We start from the raw sequence: 23,004 nt of genomic DNA, 5'->3' as shown, positions 1-23,004 counted from the left end.
AGGCTACAGACTGCAAGACTACGAGGCATCAAGACTATTTGACTACAAGGCAACAGTACTATGAGACTACGAGTCTACATAGCAACAGGCTTCCAGACTAAAGGCTATATTCTTCTTGGTTATGAAGATAGAAGTCTATGAGACTACAAGGTTGCTTGGCCCCGAGTCTACATGGCCAAAAAGCTAATAGACTACGAGGCTACAGGACTACAAGACGACCAGACTGCGAAGCTACATGGATACGAGTCTGCAAGAATGCAACTGGCTACAATAGCTCCATTCAGAGGCGATAGTAAATTTATCTCATACAAATAACTAGTTTTAAGTAGTCCCGATTCTTGCAACAGTTGGCACAACATACTGTTTTGTACAGACATTTGCACTTTCATGTGGGATGCGGGATGCTCACTCACGATCACAAGAGAAGGAGGGCTTCGCTTAACAACCAAGGAGAAGAAAGTTTGTATTGCATGATAGTTATTTTCAGCTGTCTGGTGGCATATTATTTGACTTAGTAAAAATCATTTTTGTTTGAATTCCACTTGATAAAATTATTTTGAGTGCTGATTTAGTGTAAATCTGAATAAAATTGCATGTCTCATTAAGAAAATAATTTTCCATACAGAGATTGATTCCTCAGAATTAACCAGAAACACTCGCAGAACATCAGCAGAAGTCTCGCCAAGAATAACCAGGAGCACATGAAAAAATACCAACATAGCGTTTCCGTGAATAACCAAAATAACTTGGAGAAACCAACAAAAAAAATGGCAGGAATAATCCTTACTAATATTATAAATGCGAAAGTAACTCTGTCTGTCTGTCTGTCTGTTTATCTGTTTGTTTGTTTGTTACCTTTTCCCGGCTGAACGGCTGAACGGATCGTTATGAAATTTGGCAAGGTGATAGATTATATCCTGGGGATGGACATATGCTATCTTTTGTCTAAAAAAAATAAATTTAAACTGGTTAAAAAAATATATCTTAATTTTATGTAACGTGTGTCATAGATATACAAACTGTTAGTGTCATTCCTCTATGTCTGCCGAGCAATAGCTTTCAAGCCATTACGTTACGTTTTGCTACTATAAGGAACTAAGTAGAGAGTAAGAAAAAAATAAAGATCTTGACAGTTTGTAGTGTCGCCATATTTGTTTCAATTTTCAATACCGTTTTTGTATATTACAATTTAAATAGCAGAAAAAAATCATGTTTCATAGACACATAATTAGTGTGTGTGAGTCATTTCTCTATGTCCACGAGGTCTCGCCGCGTCAATTTTCTCCTTGGGGTGAACCCATCCGCTTAGTTAAATAAACAGCTTTTATCGTTGAATGATTTCATGATTTATTTCATGAAAATCTGCTCTCATAAGAACGTTAGTTTTATAGACATTCAATAGGTCTCTCTCTCTCTCTCTCTGAAGATCAATCTAAGAATCGTTACAAATTTATTTTCTTTATTTTTTTAGTTTGATATGATACAATATGATTTCACTAAAAATCAATTTCTACCCCTTCCTATTTTCATTTCCACATTACGAAGTTTCACTTCTTCCACGTGGAGGGACTCCACGCAATATTTTTGCATGCAATTAAAAACGAATTTTTTAATGATGCCAAAGAAGTATAACTTCTCATGCGCGTACCTAAGTACACGCACCCATTTTTTTTTAAATTTAATTTCTTCTATATATATTTTATCTCTCTACCTAGGGCACTCATAATTCTTTTAAATTGCACTTGTATGTTTTCAATGTCATTCGAGTTGTACAATTTTTTTTTGTCAAATTGGTCATTATTTATACTTTGTTTCATTTTGGAAACATACGTATTTTAGGTATTATGACAAATAAAAAAAATTAGTTTCACTAACATTCTTAGGTTTTAATTGTGTGGATAGTTTCAAGTTTAATATTATGTAGGTACATAAATTCTTAAACTTATAAATTTCTTCGAAATTTATTCATAGGTTGGTAGGGCCTACTTATTTTATCTATTTGTCAATATTGTTATTTGTTTTACATTACCTACTTATTTGCAAGGAGTTTGGTTTAGTGTTTATAATTTATCTGCTGAGTGTCAAGAGTCTTAGGGCTGCTGAGACCGAAGACCAGAAATATTTATCAATTATGTAATATATTGTTGAAAAATTTGAATTTACTATTTCAGGAAAGTTGATTTTTTTTATTAATTAGAATAGTTACGTGTAATTGCCATCTTCCTTTATTTCATATTAAACATTATGTTTGGTTGAGTGTGAGATAATTTTATTTATGTATGTTTTGATTTCATTTAATTTCTTATATATATTCTTACCTACCTACTTCTATTACATTTCAGGCGAATGTTAACATTGTTATTCCAGTTGTATATATTTTTTTGTCAAATTAGTTGTTATTTATACTTTTTGTTTAATTTTGGACTATGTTTTTTTTTTACTTAATTCAAAGATTTGTGGTGTGTACAGGGAGTGATATCTCTATTAATTTCTATACTCTTTTGGATAAACGGAATATTGCCACCACAGTTTTGCATATAAACAAATCCTACAAATGTTTTAAACATTATGACAAATAAAAAATAGTTTCACAAACATCCTTAGTTTTTTTTGGTGTGTATAGTTTGAAGTTTAATATTATGTATGTACGTAAATTCTTAAACATAGAGTTATTTATTAATTTATTTAGATAATTATTCATAGGTAGGTAATAAGCTTTCTATTTGTCAATATTGTTATTATGGTAGATAGGAGTACAGTAAATGCCTACATTCTTATATTCCTTTATATCTCTTTCAATGTGGAGTGTTTCCGAGCCATTCGGGGTCCTCAACGTCAACCCCCCCCCCCTCCACCATCCAGGTGGTTAAAACCCCAAAATTTCGAAATTTTAAAAAATTTGAAAAATCTATCTCTTTCGATTTTAAGTGTTTTCGAGCCATTCCGGGTCCTCGAACCCTCCGCTACCCTCTGGGAACAAAGCCCCAAAATTTTGACAATTTCAGGAATTTCAAATATCTATTCTTTCGAGATGGAGGTCCTGAACATCCACTTTCCGCAAAAATGAAAGCCCCAACATTTCGAAATATAAGAATATATATGAATCGACCATTTCCTAAAACCACTTTGTCCAAAAAGTGAAAAAATTGAGATAATGCCACAAGAATATCCTCTGTAGTCATATCTATGGGAATCCGCAAAAAAGAATTGCCAAACTCGACATTGTCCCTTAGAAAATTGATGTGTAAAACTGTAAACATTTCCAGAACCCACTATGTCCAGTTCTGTTTTATTTCCACATCACACTTTGTCCACGTCTGTTTTTCATTCCAGAACACACTTTGTCCAGACATTGTGTAATGGCTGCCATTTTGGTGTACCGAATAATATTCCAAAACCAGCTTTGTCTAGTTCCTCCAAATGAATGTCTGTATTTCATGTTTAGACTATAAAAGTCTTGTTTATTATTTTGTTTGGTCTCGTTTTCACTGTGTTTTGTGTTATCTATGATGACTTATAGCGACAGCTGTTGTGTTTTATGTTTTGTATTCTATTATCAAGTGATGAGGGCATCTGTTTGCTTTTAGCAGAAGAAAAACCGGGTGAACTGACATTTTCGTTAGATTGTCAGAAAAATCTGATCCTGCCAAAACTTCCTGATCAAGCTAGCTACTATAGTCGTCAATTAAATATTTATAATTTCACAGTATGCCAAGGAACATCTAAATCCCCACAAAATCAAAGAAACACATTCATTTATTCATGGTCTGAAAATGAATTCCCAAAAGCTACCAACCAGATCGCCTCTGCTGTGTTTAATAGATTAACAAATACAGATATTACGGGTATTACTACAGTTCGTCTTTTCGCTGATGGCTGTAGTGGTCAAAATAAAAACTGAACCCTTATTGGAATGGCAAGTAAATGGCTCAGTCAAGCTCCACAACACGTTCAGCAAGTTCTGTTGTTTTTTCCTTCACAGGACACTCCTAAATTCCACCTGATAGAATATTTGGCAGAATAGAGAGAGAATTGAACAAACTTGACACAATTTTGCTTCCTGATGAATATTACACAATTTTGAGTAATCATGGTACTTTGCTTCGTCCAAAAGAACATTTTCAATTTTTTGACTGGAAGGAAGCTGTAACTCGTGTAATAAAACCAACACAGTCATGGCATTTTAGATTTTCCCAGTGTAAGAGATTTATCTTAACGAGATCGTGCAAGAACTCAGCATTGATTCTCGTTCGAGGGGAGTGTTTTTATAGAACAGACCTAGGACAAGGGCGAAGTGTTTTGAAGCGTGGTGTTACACTCTCAGATTTAACACCCGAGGTTCTGGAATCTGGTGTTCAGATTAAAGGCAGTAAGCTGCAGGACATTAACAATCTTTTGTGTAAACACTTTGGGAGCAAGTGGAAAGAATCTGAAAACCACCTGAACTTCTACTTGCAATTATATCAGTCAGTAAGTGTTGACAGTGTTCATACAATCATTGAACATGAAAGTGATGCAGAAGACAAACCTATGGAAGAATCTGTAGAACTGCATGTGTAGCATTCAATTAAACATTGTTGATTTGGTAAAATTGATTATTTGCATACACTGTCATTAATATTCATTGTTATTCAAGTTTCTTGAATAGCGGCTAAGGTTTAAATGTTTTCTTTTAATTTAATTATGAATGTATTATTATTATGTTGTTGTTTTACGACCTTGTAATAATAGCTTCAAATATATTGTGGCAAGATTTTTCAACATTTCTTTTTAATTTACAACTGTTACTTTGTTTTTCATTGTTTGTGTGTTTAAAACTGTGCAATAAAATATCATTACTATATCGAGAAGAAAATACGTGTTTCCATTAGCCACTTTCTCCAACATGTACTGTTCCAAATACCACTTTGTCTCTTTGATATTTCCAAACTCCACTTTGTCCAACATTTAAATCGGAATTTCTCAAAAACTAGCTGTTTAATTTTTATTTCCTTTATGGGTACATGCCACCTATTAAATCTAAACAGCTAAGTAAACATTCCATTAGTCGTAACATCTCCAGAGAACAAATACAGGTTTTTCCTATTTTCTGGGAAATCACTTATGAAGGACAAAGTGGTGATTGGAATTGGTCGACTCATATATAAATTGGATGTTGGCATGTATGTCGTCGATAAACTCTTACACCGTTTGACCGATCGCCATGAAAGTTGGCACATCGAAGTGTTTTTATCATGGAGAAGGTTTTTATGCTAACCATTTTTTTGTAACTCGCCGCTAGATGGCGCTGTAGTGCATCATCTTCTAAACCTTTCAACCGATCGCCATGGGTAAACAGAAAACCATAGGTCACAGATACACAAACAGTAATTATGTGTCATTTCTTAATGTCCAACACACTGGACATATCGCTATCCATTTTGCTGTAACTCGCGGACAATATATCACCCGGTTTTTAGCCCGGGCAAAGCCGGGTACTGCAGCTAGTCAGGAATACATGGAGAAAACCAACAAAATATTGAGGTGAATAACCAGGAGCACATAAAGGAAACCAACAGAAGCGTTGTCATGAATAACAAAAGAACTTGAAGAAACCAACAAAATATTGGCTAGAATAATCAGTAGCACATTGATATAACCAACAAAATATTAAGATGAATAATCAGGAGAACATGGAGAAAACCATTCAAATATCAGCAGGAAAAAAATCAGGAGCTCACGGAGAAAACTAACGCAAGTTTTCCTAAATCAAGCACAGTGTAGCACAAAAATATATAAAAATAAAAAAGAATAAAAAATATTAATAAAACAGCTTGTGGCGTATGCTAAATCTCTATCCTTGCTTAGCAAAGGAGAATTTCACACTCTGGCAGAAGCTAGTTTTGAAATTTATTTATTTTTAAATTTTATATAGTTTTGTAATTTTGTGTAAGTCTAATGGGTAACTGCAGTCGTTTGAAATCGAATTGCATGTATGTGGGAATGATGGGAATGCGCGGAATAAACACATCTTCTCCTTCCGATTTTCTATCAAAACGTTCGGCATCAATTTCTTCAAAGCAAACCTTGTTCCGTTACACAATCATGGTGAAATAATGTTCCACAAGAGAATAATTGGCACGCCGACTTTGAGTGACGATTTGTGCGGTGACACACTAGGAAGATCTAACGAATTTAAAAATTCGTTTGGATCATTTACAACTTCATCCGTATTCATGACGCTGTCAATCGATTTGTAGGTAACAGAATCACCTGCAATTTGTTATTGAATTGCGTGGTTGATTGCATTGACACGTCGGTTTTTTTTTTGCTGCCAAAATAGCACATTCGCAAATCCAGTTATGATTTTTATAATTTGTGACAATTTGCGGAAAAACTTTCTGAATGAGTGGTTAGATGGATGGCACAACGACGCCAAAATTCAATGGAAATGAAATACATTTTGTGGTAGCATCAACTGGTACTTTTCCTTCACCAAAGTTCAATATCTTTTTTTAATGTTGCTGCTGATACATCGTTTTGTAAATATATGGGCATATTCATTTTTAATGTGAGTTTTCGCACATGACTCCAAAGATACGATGCTTTGATGCAAGCAGTGAGCCCATAAGCTGGTGTTGATATAGGTATCACTGGAAGAGTTAGTCGAAAATCTCTAGATAATAAAATGAGAGCGCCACCTAACGGTTGTGCATTTGAACGTAAGTATTTAAGAGTTCAATCAAGCGTTTCAAGCTATTTCTTATGATACATGGTGCATTCGTCCCAGGCAATGACCATGCAAAGTTGCAGAACTTTAGCCATACCAGAAACCTTAGAAATGTTACATGCTGGAGCTTCCAAGAAATGCATATCCAATGGCAATTTGAGCGCCGAATGCGCTGTTCGTCCGCCATCTAATAATGTAGCTGCAATATCTGATGAAGCAACAGCCAAAGCAATTCCATTTTGAGATAGAACGTGAGCCAATAACAAACTTATGAGGAACGTTTTTCCAGTGCACCCAGGTGCATCAAGGGAGAACAGATCACCTCTGCCATTTAGCACGGCATTTGTAATTGTGTCGTAGGCCAATTTTTGTTCTGCAAGCAAAAGTTGTTTGTTTGCTTCAACAAAAATGTACGCAAATCATTAGCATTGTACTGCTGTTCTCTCACAAAATCACGATCATAAAGGTTAAGTGCAGGACGTTATGGCGCAATCGTACCAAATTGAATGATTTCTTTGTTATTGATGGTTAACAATATGTCTTCGATTTTGATTAGAGCTTGATTTAAATCTTTGTCCGAATACTCAATGGAATTTTCATTGCTAACGGTACTAACACGGTACAAAATGTCTTCGCTCGAATCCTCTATGAATTTTTTCCTCAAATATTTTGTGTTGGATGGCGAACATGTGATCAAAATGATGGCGAATAATGCTCGAATTTGTCGTGGATGACAGCTGGCAAATGCGTCCGTCAATATTGTTTCCCGGTGTTGGTCATTCTCGAGTAAATAAAGATTTTTGGCAATTTTCTCTGTACGTCTGGCATTCTACGCCATCCACCGTTCTCAAATTTTCAAATCAAGTAGGACCTTTGAAATTAACCAACAGCATTCTCAAATAGTAACACTCGGCATTATTTGGATGTACTGTGTAAATACGGTCCAATGCATCAGACGAATACAGATTTCGATAGCCTTCAACACGCATGCCTTGCTTACGTCGTTGAAATTTCTTGGATGTAGCATTCCATGTAAAGTAATTTATAACTTCTGCGTACAATTATGTCTCGGCATATATATCTTCTTCACACAGCGCAAAAAAAAAATGCTGAAAGAGTTGTTTGTACTGGTCCAGCAACAACATTTCATGCAATGTCTGCCGTGAAATAGACTCTTTTGTCCGTTTTCAATATGAACAACATTGGGATGGCGACTGTGAAGTGGGAAACTCAAAATACGCCAAATAGCGTCGTTGCTGCTGATATATTGACCTGTTTGAAATTGACTCACTTCTTCGTTGCATGCATCTGTTCCATCAATACTGACTTCTGCCAGAACGCTGCCTTTGTTTACGTATTCGGATACATAATTTATAGATTTGACGGAATGACAATATTCGACGTTGATATGAGCTTTGAATGTTTCCGATAACAAAGGAGAATATGGCACAATATGTCTGTTGATTTCAACGTCAACATTTCTCGTATGACCTCCATCTTCTGGTTTTTGGCGTCTGTATTGTGGATATGTGTCATCACCAGTGCGTGTTTCATTAAATAAGTCTCCGGGATACTTTTTCGTGCATTTGTTGTTTACCATACAAGGAGATTGTGCATTCATTGCTCCGCATGATCCATGCACCATGTTTTTCGTCACAATATCGATCAAAAGTGAATCTTCTTCAGGATTAGGAATTTTTGCACGAATGACATCATCAATTTGAGCTTCGTGTATTTTCATTTTGATCCATATCAGAATATGAGCATGTGGAAGTCCTCTCTTCAGCCATTCAATCGCATACATCCAGCAGCGAGTTTCACTTTAAATGTGATGCTTCACAATAAAGTCCATCAATTTAGTAAGTTTTTGTTTGAGTACTCGTGCAGTTAAATTGTTCTATCAAACGGAAGCTGACCAAGTTGGATTGCATGTAAAATAATGAAAAAGTCAGGGCAGCCATATGAAGGCACATATGTCATGGCATCTTGTGCATATTCCTGAATATGTATTGGGCTGCCAATGAACGTTGCTGGAAGTATGACCATTTTGACATTGTCGGAAACATTTTCATCTTTTACAATTGCATCTCGTAAATGAATGTATTCTTCTGAACTCAACGATGTTTGATTTAAGCGAATGAATAAAAAAAATTCGGATTCAATTTTGGCATACATGTCTACCACGTATTGATGAAACAGTTGATGGCATTGCAGATTTTTATTTGTTCCATATTGAGGTATCATTATGCGGTGGGAATAATAATTCGCCACTGATACTTTTTTATTGAATTTTTCACCTTATAAGAATAAAGAAAACGAAAGATAAGAAAAATATAAATTATATTTATGAATGTTTGAAAGTTAAAAAAATTAATATTTTTATTTGACAAAATGAAATTATTATATATTTAGTTACCTGTAATTGGATTAGTTATCATAATATTGAAGTGATATCCGTCTTGCCCCTGCCAAAATATTATGAGATACTGCAGCGCATCGTATGATCTATGTGTTTCAGTGACACGTTGAATTTCATTATTTCGTCGTCGCTAAAGAATTATATCACGTGTATCACGCTCTTCGTCAACTATGACAATCCTTCATTGATGGTAGGTGCGTTGTAGCGTCAGGCATACTGTCCGAGTGGTATTTATCGGCTCGTGTTTGAATTGGTTAATCATCCGTCGGTAAGTTGTCAAGTGAAGTTTTGAAAAATTTTATAAATGCATTTTGTTTGCAAATAGGATATAATGTGGCGTTTGGTGCCTGGTATTGCATCGCAACGTTGATCAACCTGTACATCATCGTCACCCATAAAGTAGATTTATAGAAATTTATGTTCAGTCTCGGAAACCGGTTGACATTAACCAACACGGTGATATATTTGTCCTTGGATTTTGAAAGTAGGCATTTAGTTATCTTGGAAAACTTTGTCGGCTCCAAAAGATGTCATTTGAAAAGCTCAGTTATATTTGAGAATGTTATGCAAGAAGTGTTTGTAATCAGGTGAGTCGCCCCAAAGTTATGACAACAATGGATCAGGTGGTGGATGCAATGTCGGCAATTTTACTTTGTCATTCGCGAAGCACATTCCTGATGTTTGATTGTTGAACTTAAGTTAACCGCAATTCCCTCACACATTATCCATTTTCCCGATATCTACACTCGGGTGCAAATTATGATCGTAGTTAACATTTTGAAATGTAGCAAGATTCAAATCAATGTTTACTGATCGTCGAGATCGAGTAGCTTGTAAACTTTCTCTTTAAATTCTTGCTGCATGATTAAGCGATTCGTAAATGATCCGCTTGATTGCTCGCTTGTCGTTACTCGTTTGTTTGAGAAGCTCGAGTTCGCTTATTTCTACGTGCTGTACTGGTAGATCTAATAAGTGACGAACTTTTGGGAGGCATAAAGGTATTTTGACAAAGCAATTAACATTATAAAGAAGCTAAAAAAATTATCGCTTTTACTAAATAATATCGATTTCATTTCACTCACATTGATAGGCATTATTATTATTTTTTTTAATATACGTACGATAAACTGACAATTACATATGCCATTTGACGTTTGGTGTTTGTCTTTGCCGATTGTCAATGGTCAATTTTGAAGTTGTGTTGAAAAACAAAACATTGTAAAAATGCATAAATGCTCTTTAAAATACATTTTCCGGAACGATACGCGCGCCTCCTACTGTAAGTTAATTGTACTATGCCTATAACCTTTGTGCAATTGCAAGAAATAAGTTGACAAAGTTATATAGCAATTGGATGAAGGGTATGGCAGCGCATAAAATACGAAAAAACAAACATTGATTTATATATATTAGAGATAACTAGCTAATGCTCGGCATGCGTTGCAATGATTCATAATTTTTTTATAATTAGGTTTAAGTAGGTTTACATACACAACGAATATATATATATATATATATATATATATATATATATATATATATATATATATATATATATACCCATATCGCTCTACCTTACCTTGTATATATCTGTTCATATCTGTAACTATATATATATATATATCCTCTATATATCTCCATCTATACCTTTATCTCTGTATGTCTTTCCATCTCTCTCTATTTCTCTATCTCATTATATGTCACTCAACTCTCTATATTTCTCTGTCTATCTTTATCTCTCTAACGACTCGAGTGCTACCATTAGTATTTGGACCATAGAAAAGAGAAACTGTCATAAAATACTTACTGGTAATTAACCAATACTACTCACGCCTCATATTAATTTGCCATGAATAAGCAGAAGGCATCAACAATGAAAACGCTCGTTGATATACAGAGAAATAAAGCGTCACCAATAAAATGACAAAAATAAATAAAAAATAAAGAAATTCTGCTTTGAGGTGTGGTTTTATCGAAATCTCACCTAGACAGTGACCTTCCTCGTTTTTCGAAGCTCAAGTGTTCAGAGTTTCAACTTAATCGGATGAACGATGCGTGACCGCATAGAATACGAACAAACAAAGATTGATTTAAATATATTAGATAGCATCATAACGAGACCAAAAAAACCATGCATGGAACAATAATTTATCAGTAATTTAGAGACTATAAGTTTCGAATTTGACTTCATTATTGTCAAGAACTAATCTAGCTCCGTAAAACTGTGAACCTTCTAGAAATTAAATTGTATTTTGTTGCTGGATAGTAGTTATCGTACATTAAAGCTACAGTGCCAACTAAACCAAAGTACTTAAGTATGTCGTACAAAAAAATTCTCAATGAAAATGGCCGTGATACAATCATACCATGTTTTTTTATACCATATCAGTTATTAAAAAAATTATACAACTTTATAAAATTCACCATAACTTAACTGTAATGGTAATTTTTGTTATGTTTTAGGGTGCCTACGAAATTGAGAAGAACAAAGGAACGTGACGTATGCAAGAGTAGATGGAAGAGCTTACCTTTACGCGGTATTGTTTTTCATTTTAAAACACAGCACTTAAATTTTTCAATCTCTATTTACTATACCTTAAATGGAGCTGTCTTGGTTTCTTGCTTTCACTTAAAGGAAAAATTTGTTTAAAAGATAGACGTAGAGTTTTAAATGCCGCCTGTACTTGGTAAGTCGGGGCTGGTTGTGGCTGCGCCTATATGATGATGACTGGAGGTGGACGGGCTTCTCGGAACTGCTGACTGCGCATGGGCCGGACTGCAAGTCCCCGCGGTATCTCCCGCTACGTGCGGTACCGCGCCGAGGCACAGCCCCCCCCCCCCCCCCCGGTTCCCCTCGCCACGTCCCACGAGGGAGGTCGGGATACTGGCTGCGTCTTCCAGCGAACTTCGCCCTCCAGCGCCAATAAAATTGTTAACGCGTGGGGGAACCTGGGGGGGGGGGGGGGTTCCTGCTGTTTCCCAAACTTTCCCCGGCTTTCATTACTTCCTGCTTGACTGGAAAAGTTGTTTCTCGCCTCTTTTCCTTTCGGCTTATTTCCCCCTTCCTCCCAGTCGCTGCCTGGAAAAACTTGCCTCAGGCCCAAGTCGCGCGGCGAGCAGATGTTTTCAGGATGGCTATTATAGCTGCAAATCGTAATGCAGCAATTTGATCGAAGCCTTTTTCAACCATCAATAATCTTTTGGTTATATCATTCCCGGTATTGTTAATGGATTGGATATCCGTTCTTTCGAAATATTCCAAATGTTCTGTACCGTGCTAGACTGATCGTTATGGTTCACTTTTTCCCTGGGAATTTAATATACTTAATAAAGATGACAGAAAACGAACAGTAGAAAGCGGTGGACCTAGAGACTTCAAATTTGAAGTAAATATTCCTTGAGTACCCTAGGGGTACAATTTGGGGTGTTTTTTTTTTATTTTTTAAATTCCATTCCTTAAGGGTTGGTTAAAGTTTGTATGAAGCGAAATACCATTCGATGACACACTCATCACGAATTCTTAGGAACTATAAGACCTACAGATTTAAAATTCGGCACGTGTATTCCTTTTATGTAGAAATCTTATAAAAAAATTAATTCTAAAATCAGTTAGCAAATAGGGTTGCGGGGGCGTTAAATTTTAAAAATTTCCCGTCTTTCAAGTATGTGTCCTATAGACTTTTAAACGCAGCAGTGATGTTCTTTATATTACATGCACATTAACTGAGACCTTGTTTTTCCGAAAATCAGTTCCCGTGGAAGTTTTCGGGTAATTTAAAATATAAAATTACAACAATCAATTCTACAATAAATTTTCGGGGCGTTAAGTAAAATTTCCCATTCTTATGCATATTTTCTGAAGAACTGAAACTCGGCAGCGACTTTCCTTATATTACACAACCGACAACTGAGATAGAGATTTCCCTAAAATCATCCCCCAAGAGTGATTTAGCCCGGTAAAAACCGGGTAATTCAGCTAGTAAGAATATAAGAACGAATGTTTGAACGTTTTGTGTATATTGATAATCGATTGTTACACAGTCGCGACGATTCTATATATATATACTATTGAGTTCCGGTAGCAAAATATGTATTTGTTTTCTTTTATCTGAAGCATTTCATCAGCCGGATTGCGAATGGTTCAATCAAGAGAGAAATCAGATTCCCACGCAAAGTAAAAAAAAAAATCCATTACAGAAAGAAATTCGAGTAGAAAATAGATCGCTCGCAAATAAAAAAAAAATATATCATGCAGCATTTTTTCTGTTATTTAAAAAATAAACTCTCGTTTTACAGCGGCACAGAACGGGGGGGAAAAAAAGAAGGGAAAGTTAATGTTACCTCGTCTCTTTTAGGCGTATTCTCCGCTCGCCGCAGACGTGTCTGTCTGTCTCGAGCAGGAGCGGTGTTACCCGCGCGGCTTGCCACGTGTTCTCGAGGGACGGTGTCCAGATAAACACCCTCCACCCCCACCCCTTACCTTCCCCTCACTACACCTGTGCGGGAGATTATCTTGGGCTGGTCCTTGCTCGGCAATTCTAATAAGATCAGCTTTAAAAAAAAAAAGAACCTCTAGAGATCGCCGACTTTTCGGAAACAAAAGGCAGGAAAACCCAACCTCGCCTAGCAGTGTGAGAGACCCCCCCCCCCCCTCCCCCCGTCTGATTTCGTTCGTGCGCGCGTGACCGACTTGCAAAATGTTTTTTTTTTTTTTTCACTACCACCAAAAAGACCGTGTGTCCCGCTGACTTTGTCGATGCGCGCCGTGCGGTACGCGGGTCGTTCCGTTTCCTTCGTTCTTTGTGCACGCCGGACTTCGTTCCACGTCTTGGTAAATGCCGCGTTTAAAACCTCGCGTGACCTGGAGGCCAAATACTCATCGTGCCAAAGACACGTGGGTCCCGTCTGTTTGGAAGTAGCTCTGTTGATTTTTAGTTTCGGTTGGTTAATGAATCGCAGGTTTACGGCTATAGTCGGAGCCTTCCTGGCTTCTGCGTTGAGGCCAGGTCCGTATAAATCATGGTATTTTCGACGTTTCGGCATGCCTTGTTGCAGACATCTTCAAAGGCGTTTAACGACCGGAGGCTTGGTTTTCTGAAATAATAATTTTAAAATAACAGTTCACAGCCGAGCTTTGGTTGGTCTCGGTTTACAAGAATGGTTATAAGGATTGTGTGGCCAGGCAGGAGGAGTTCGCTTTGTAGTGCAGCAGCCTTTAATTTAGATAATCTTGGATGATGAATGTTCATTAAAATGGTTTCATAATTATTGTGTTTCGCCATAATCATGAAACACGCCACATACTAAGCAGGATCATCCTGGTTGGCTAGAAAATTCTTCAGTCATGGCCGCGAACAGGAACCAATTATATCTCGGCTGTGAGTGTCCGTTAATAAATACTGTGTCAGAACACAAAGCCTTCAGTAGCAACTCGCACTGAACATCGGGCACACAATATTTCCACCCACGTGGTATCAACTCAGTGGTTTATAAGTAGTTTGTTCTTTAGTATATCTTGAAACAAACTCTACATTATAAAATTGATTTAATATAATATATTTTCCTTTATGTGCTAAAAAATCGACGTAGGTTACATTTTGTGAGATTGCAGGCACTAAAAATTGTAATACAGGGTAAATTAAAATAAGATTTAAAGTAAGTTTAGTTTTACAACATATCAAACGTAGTCATATATAATCAAACGGAGGAAAGGTGAATACAAACTACATGTAATATACATTTTTTAAAGTTTAACTATTGTGTCCTGGCTTTTGGTTGAGCGTTCGTTCAGGTTTCCTTACTGGTGGGTCAAAGGTTTTAGGCTCAGTTCCCGAATGAGTCAGTTATTTCTTTCATAGAAAGCTTTTCTTCCCAGGTTCAGGACTGTGTTGTGTTTTTCTACCATTCACCTCCATAATGCTGAAGGCAACTGTACACTGCCGCAGAATATTTTGTTCCAGTTAGCCCTGATCATCAGTTTATGGTTATGGCTGGTGGTCCAAAGCAGCTTCCAGGATGAACGATGCATCAACATCATCCACCAATATGCCAGAGATGTAGCTTAGTCAGTAACGTATGACGGAACAGCACTAGAATAATGGGTTTTTCCGTCAAATCAGGAAGGACAGAAGGTATCATTTCCACCGGGGCTTTAAAGACGATGTTACGTGACGTATGAAAGAGTAGATGGAAGAGCTTACCTTTACGCGGTACTGTTTACATTTTTAAATACAGCACTTAAATTTTTCAACCTCTATTTACTATACCCTGTCTTGGATTCTTGCTTTCAATTAAAGGAAAATTTGTTTCAAATATAGGCGTTTGTAACTCAAACTATATTAAAAAAACTTTAACTTACTGGTGAAGCACTTATATATTCTAATTTATTGCAAAATATTGCATATCTATCTCATCACAAATACATTTAATGTGATACGCTCTTAGAATAAAATAACGACCACTAATGTGACGGGACTTTTGAAGAGAACACATTATTGCAAGCAAATATTACCTTCTTCTACATATTTACTAAAAAACTAACCGGATTACCTCCACTACTCTACGGTAGTTAGTCTACCGGTAGAACACACGCACTCCTCATTATAATTGACCTTTCTCGTGGGTGCGCCACTGTCGTTGCAAAAGCCGTTGCCACGGATACGGAGAAGTCATCGACTATGCAAAAGCTCGTAGCCATGGAAACGAAAAAGCGCCATCGATGAACTAGTGAAATTTCATCAAATCTTGCTAAAATTTTAAGCTCTACCCAAGTGGCAGCTAGTGCAAGGGACACTCGAAACTGACCCTTGTTTGATATGAATGAACTTGGAATGGGAACTCACCTTACATTTGATAAACTTGGTTATGTAGAAAAAGAAGTGGGTTTATTGTTATGTCTCTTAGTTCCTTTTATTGAAGGAAAATAAAATATACACCTGTTTTTACGTAAACAGTAAAGGTTTCATAAAAATCGGTCGAGTGTTTTTTTTGCATGATGCTAGAACAAACAAAGAAACAGACAAACAGACACACTTCCGTGATGTTATTGTTATACCTCCTGTTTACCGCCATCGTAGCGAGATAAAATACATACCAGTTTTTAAGTCAGAGCGTGGGCTTTTATACATAAAACGTTTCATCCAAATCGGTTCAGTAGTTTTTGCGTCAACCTCGAACATACAAACAGACAAGCCACATTTTTATGACAGTACAGAAGAGAATGTTTGTCTGTAATGTTTGTAGTTCACGTAGCGTGGAGACTATAATGCCTAGAGAAGTGAAATTTGGTAAGCAGATTGATTTTCCAGGGAAGGGGAGCCGTTTGTAACTCGAAGAGATTTTGCAAAAATCGTTATAGTTTACTAATTTAAAAATTTCAGCGATTTCTAAATGCTATTGCAGTGCGTATGGTTTATTATCCATCAGTTATTAATCTAGTCTTTCTGTAATCGTGATGTCGTTATATTGACATTGTATTGGTAAATATAAAGCCTATGCAAAGGCTTTTAAAAAAAGGTTGAATACATTTTAGCGTTTTTATATTTATTTTCTCTTATCTAAGTTCTAATATTTTTCTGTTTTATTATTTGACTGTCAAAATTTCGGGTATGTTTTGTTTTCATTCAAGACGCGACAGTGGCGTACGCACGAGGAGGGGCATGTGTATTGAGCAATGCCAGAGTGCTCTGTCTGTGGACCGCCGAAGCAAAGCGCGCGCATATCAGGTAGTCCGTCATAAAATGAAATCTTATAATGTTCGCAGGCTTTCACGGCCATTGTCTGAAGTAGCTTGGCTTCTGGGTTGTAGCCGTGTCCTTGGAAAATAATTCACCGACGTTTCCGTCGACATTGCTGTCGCCATCATCAGGGAGCAGTTACGTACTGGTATCTGCTCCCTGATGATGGCGACTGCAATGTTGACCGAAACGTCGGTGAATTATTTGTCAAAGACACAGTTACAACCCAGAAGCCCAGCTCTTTGAGGTCTTATATGTAGCTTGCAACGGATAAATGTGCGGGTGCAGGAAACGACAACATTCTATGGTCAACATCCACCACTTTTCCCACCGTACGAAAATCATTAGCGTGACTTTGCTAAATACAGAATTAAGGTCACCGTAGGAGGATACATGAAAGGGAAAGGGTGGTATAAAAAACGTAATTTTACCAGTACATTTGTTATTTGTATTGCAGAAAGTATGCTGAAGTAAGTGCATCCACCATTTTGTTTTACATATTATAATACTACGACATTTTTATTTGTGGAGAAGCTAAGGCCTGGTCTTCTATAGTTCCACACAAATGAAAATAAATTGTATTTTTATGATTTTAAAAATGTTTATAACATATATTACATACATAGAAGACTATCTTTAACAGTAATACAACACCTCGTGTATTATTTTGTTCCTGCGTGCGAATGTGGACTGCTATATAATATCACATAATACTGTTAAGGGAACTATGCATGTATGCACGTGTTTTACCTTCTTATACGTTTGACTTATCATACATATAAGTTTTTTTTCGTTGTTATGTGGATGAATAAGTGCTGATTTTCGGTTTACTAGCTTTCAAACCAAGTTCAAGTAAAGAATAAAGTACGCTCTTTGGTTAACTTTTTAAGTAGCATTATTCTTTATAGTAAGAAAAACATATATTATAACTCAGTATACTTAAATAATCGATTTTAAAAATGAATAACTAATGCAAAATCAGTATTAATAGATATGAATCAAGTTATGCTTTTAAATACCTAACAAAAATTATACATTTTGTTGTAAAACTACAAAAATAAATATAAAAATAAATTGTTTATAACGTAAGAAAATTCTAAAACAAAAAAAAATATTTATCAAAAAATAGGTTTTATCACTCGAGCCATAAGGAATAAAGCATTTAAAATTTAAACTATGTCGGAACCATCAGTTGGTTCGTTCACGTGTTTTACACTTAGCTTTATTTTTTAAATAGCATTGTTAATTTTTTTTTGTATTTCTGGCCACCTTAAAGACTATACAAATATTATCATCAGACGAAATTGAAAATAGTTACAGGATTTTAGTTGTACATGCGTTAGTTTATTTATTTTCAATTTCAGACAAAAATATTGAAGCTTTTAATAACAATGTCGAACCGTACTATTTGTCTACAACTATACTTCCAGCCTCCTCACAGCTTGCATACCGACTTGATTTACTTCGTACAGGAAACGCTATCGAACGAAGTTTATTTTTGTTCAGATGATATGACCCATTTCCGTTCCCGCGCATTGCCAGGACGCACGCATCTCCCGAAGAAGTGAATGGTAACGCACAGGGTTGAGAGAAGACCATCTAAATTGGTTTTCCCGGAAGAGAGAAAGCTCACGCAAATACACTATAACAAGCGTGGGCCTTGGCACAAAGAGGTTTATGTGATATATCAGAGCACGGATATAAATAATAAATAATGGCATTCTAGATCGAATGGAATACTTTTTAAAAAAAAGATGTTTGCGTTGAGTCCACGTGCAACAGAAGTGAAACTTCTTGCTTATTATTTATGGAGATAAATTACTGATATTTTTTAATAGAAAAAGGGATAATAATTGAGAATAGTAAGGGTGCGGGTATGAACTAAAATAAAATATCTCTTTTCCACAAGAATAAAGATTTCGTAGATTCTTCAAATAAAAATATTACCAAAACTTTTTCTCGTTCATTTTAAAAAAACATTGAATTTAACTAATTCTTAAACTTGAAACTTACCAATAATTAGGTAGTTTATGCAGCTTAACTAATTGTCCAAATGGACGTGTGTAGTCTGAGGTAGGTATCTGGAATGTGAAAGTGACAACATAGCATACGAATAGGACCTAGCTCAATGCTACTTTGTTGAACCACAGTCACCCACAGCTACACTCCGATTGAGAAATATTCACGTCTCTTAGTTGAACTTATCATATTTACACACTCGTGGGATCGTAACTATAATACGGTGTGTGATTTATTTAATAAAATAATAATTTGTGAAAATAATTATACCAGCAGAAATATTTAGTTACACCGCTAAAACAATACTCACATAACTCCGTTTAACAATACTGATGTACACATGTATTTAAATTTAAATTACATATATGAAAAAATAATATTTTCTTTCGAATATGGCCAGTGGCATGGTGCACGACAATAAGCCCAAACCCCTGTTGTGTTGCCCTCTGCCCAAATACTCCCTAAAGTCGGGGTGGCGTCAGGCGCAGGCGGGTCCCTACCGCCGCGACACGCCTATCCCTGCAGCATGGCGGGGTGCAACCTGAGCCGCACGCCGCCACGTGGAGCCCGCTCAAGGCTGCTCCAGCGATCACCGACCGCGCCAACGGCCCCGGAGTGGGGATAGCTCGCCGTCCACCCCCAAGAAACAACCGCGCACATGAGAGTTCGCAAGTGCGTGAGAGCGCGAGAGAGCAAGTGTGAGAGTATGCTGCGTCATTTATACCTTTCCCGGCCGTCTTTTTTATAGGTTTCCCCCTCCACGTACCTAACTATTCCCCTCCTCGCCCCCGGTTACCCCACTACATACCTAGCTAGTTCCCCTCATGTGACCGGAATTTTCGTAACGCTCGATAATGTTACCCTTCAGCCAAGAAGTTTCACTTCAAAATATTTTGATTTCCAAATGCGAGGTGACTCAGTCATGAGTGAGTTCTCAGACTAGAAAATCTCAGTCCGACTCTCTCTCTAGCCACATTGATTTCGTAAGCCACTCTCAACCAATGCTGGAGTGATTCTGCATTTCAATAGCAATGAGATATCATGTATCAATATTTTTTTTCTTCTATTTGTGACGTTTTTATGGTCACCAATGACATCAATGTCAAAGATACTTCAAACAAGAATGAAAACCTCATATATGCGCGAGAATGACAAAGCTGAATCATTATAAGTTGTTTTACAAACAGTGTTCACTATCAATAAAAATAAAAATAAAAAACTAAAAATATGTATTCAAATGAAAAATAATATTGTTAAAAAGCCGTGTGCCCGATGGGCCAGTATTTGATTCTCATTTTTGATGAATTATCAAAATCGCTTACACAATTTACTTTTACATATAAGCAGAATCCTAAAACCAATTTCTAAAATTCTAACTACAAAAATTACAAACTTCCACACAAATTTTAATTCACTATTTAACCCCTTTAAGGGACGAATTTTCAAAAATCCAAGATTTCTATGTAAATTCCTATGTAAAATATCATTCGTCTAAACCCATAGGTTTAAGCTGTGTGTTGCCTATCAGGCAGTGTAAGAGTTTTGTTAAGTATATAAAAATTAACTCTTGTTAATTCAAATTCTCCAAATGGACTTTTAATTGTTTCTAAAACTCTTTCTATTGAACTACCAGAAACAAACTATCAGCCACTGCTTGTCATACGGCTCTGCGGCCGTACACATTTTCCCTTAGAAAACAGATATTTATGAAGTAATCTTGTGTTATTACACGCGTCTTGTGTGTTGAATACTTGTTTATTTTATATCAACTAATTTTATGCATGGGTTATTCTCGCAGAAACTTTTCATTTTGTAAAAAAACATATAAGTAGGTTTAAAGTTACGTTCTTAAAAAAATGTAATTTGTACACTGACCGACAACATGCAAACAAAATTTTTGACAGGAATAGGTTTGCAATGAATGATCTAAATAGTTCTACGGGAAAAAAATAACTTATCTTCTTTATGTGTGGTTGTTTAAATCTCATGTTTTAAAGTTTCTTTATATGCTCTAAGATTACTAAAATTAAAATATAATAGTCAGATAATTTTTTCACATTTATAAAATAATATTTTGTGGCTTTCTTTTTATAACTCGTCAACGTGGGAAAAAAACACTTTCAAAAAAAGATTTGGAGCTCTCTACACAATAAAAAACTACTCAAGTTTTAAAACATAGCAACGGAAAAAGAGACGGAATAAGTTTTCGAATAATACCAAATAATGTTTATCTCATTTGGGTTTGATTGTCCGATACGTCAACAGCAGTCTGCTGTGCGCGTACAAACCAAACACACGTTTATTTTTCTGCTAGTTTACTGAGTCGTTTTTTCATTTAACAGCAAATTTGCTTATACAATGAAAGTTGCAGATAAAAGATTCGTGTTCAGAAAATATCACAAATGTCAAACACAGTTACGAAGAATTATTTTAAATAATTTATACTTGATTTTTCTAGGAAAAATTCATTGTATGAGTTAGAATTTACACAAATTTAAATTAAAAAGTTAATATACATCTTTACGCTTACAAAAACATTAATAGGATGGTTTAGTTGGTGAACCACACACCCGTGAAAAATATATAGATGCTGCAAGGCCTGTATGTTAAAATTTGTCGTCACACAACAATAATATTTTATTAAGGCGTTCACAATACGTACATTCACCTTGACTTTGAACTTTCGCAAACATTTGAAATCAATGTGCTCTTTTTTTATATAGCTGAGATATTTGCTGTTGTGAATGATGTCATTGACATTATCCGAAGATAGATTGGACGAATCCTTTCATATCCACTTATCCTAAACTAGCAAGAACAACTTATATATTGTATAGTTAAACTTCTTTAAACATTATATACCTACATTTTCTTAAGAAGTGAAAATAAATCTTATATCGTGACAGCAGTATCTTTCGAAAAATCATTTGTTTTAATTTTTTTTTCTAATTGTAGCCCAACTCACGCTTTAAATAAGGTTCCATTATTTTCTGATAAAAACCAACCTAACACAGACGCTCATATCAGAGATATTAAAATGCACTGGAAATTGTAGATCGACGAGGCAGTGGCAATCAAAAAACTTGACGTGTTTTTTTTGTGTGTCGTTTTGAATAATGGCACCAAATGCTCACCACCCGTTTGCTTTGAACGATGACGACCAAACATTGTCGTTGGTAACTCCGAAAAATGTGAACATGGACATAATTGAGGTTTAAAGGTGATTAGCTGTGGTTTTTCCTTGCCATATGTGCTAGCATTGGTCAAAAGAAGGGGGGAAAAAACACGTGAACTGCAATAGCGTAGAAAGGTTTTCGCTTAAATTTATAAAGAAAGTAATAATTTTTTGACATATTTTGGTTGTGCATTTTACCGAAACCTTGTTGTAAAATGTTCATATAACTATGACAGCTATGATCGATTCTTATTGTTTATAATGCATATTTTTCGGAATAAAATAGTAAAATAAGTTAAAACATAGTTAATTCTTCACTAAGTATAACTTTAAAGAAAAAAACTCTTATTTTTTGCAACTGACACGAACTGTCACTTCTACAGCGTTAAGGGAAACATCACTCTTATGACAATTTTTTTGTATGGAGAATTACAAATCCAGCTGAGAATCAAATCCACATGACATGTCTTACTTCCAGCCAAATGTCCTGACCAACAAGGAAAAAAATGCACAAGGATAAAAACACAACAGCAACTTTCAACATTTCTCCTATCTTTTCACATGCAGGTCGTTATTGTATTTTTTTTTACAAAATGTTGAGCGTAAAAAATAAACACATACCACACGCAAGTTTGCAGAATATTTTTGTTTAAATCATAGAATTCAATAATAATTAACAGAATGTTCTACAAAATACAAATTATATATTGGCATTAATAGCTAAATGCCATTAAAGGGGCACATAATGCTAATTTAATTATTTAAAATTACTTTTTGCCAATATGTTTAGTTTTAATAATTTATTTTTATATATTTTACACTAAAATAATGTATTTCTGATATTAAGCAAATTTTTTTTTGAGTGTTTTGAATTAGTCTTCTGTATATTCCGCCAAGGAAAATAGCTTAATCACTTAACTTCGGTAACTGCAATTGTAGCTAACAG

Source organism: Bacillus rossius, chromosome 7, assembly GCF_032445375.1.
Source record: "Bacillus rossius redtenbacheri isolate Brsri chromosome 7, Brsri_v3, whole genome shotgun sequence".
Lineage (NCBI taxonomy): Eukaryota > Metazoa > Arthropoda > Insecta > Phasmatodea > Bacillidae > Bacillus > Bacillus rossius.
This window is presented reverse-complemented; position numbering follows the sequence as displayed.